The sequence below is a fragment of the Penaeus monodon genome, chromosome 25 (genome assembly GCF_015228065.2).
Source record: "Penaeus monodon isolate SGIC_2016 chromosome 25, NSTDA_Pmon_1, whole genome shotgun sequence".
NCBI lineage: Eukaryota > Metazoa > Arthropoda > Malacostraca > Decapoda > Penaeidae > Penaeus > Penaeus monodon.
In genome coordinates this window covers 8,879,332-8,879,565 of record NC_051410.1, presented here as the reverse complement: position 1 = coordinate 8,879,565, position 234 = coordinate 8,879,332, and positions in this window count along the sequence as shown.

Here is a 234-nt window from a genome sequence, read left to right as displayed (position 1 = left end):
TTCTTTCTTTTTTTCTATCATGCACTTCATTTTTTTCACCTTCTTCATCACGCAAATGGTTCTTTCCTCCAACTTTATTGCACCTCGGATCAGAAAATATTCACTCCCCAAGTTCATAATCGGTCTTCTTGTACCCCCCCCCCCCTCTCCCTTAAATCTAGCTTGCTCAACACGCCCATCTCTCTCCGCCCACTCATCAATCATTAGTTTTCCATCCATCAATATTTTTTTTAG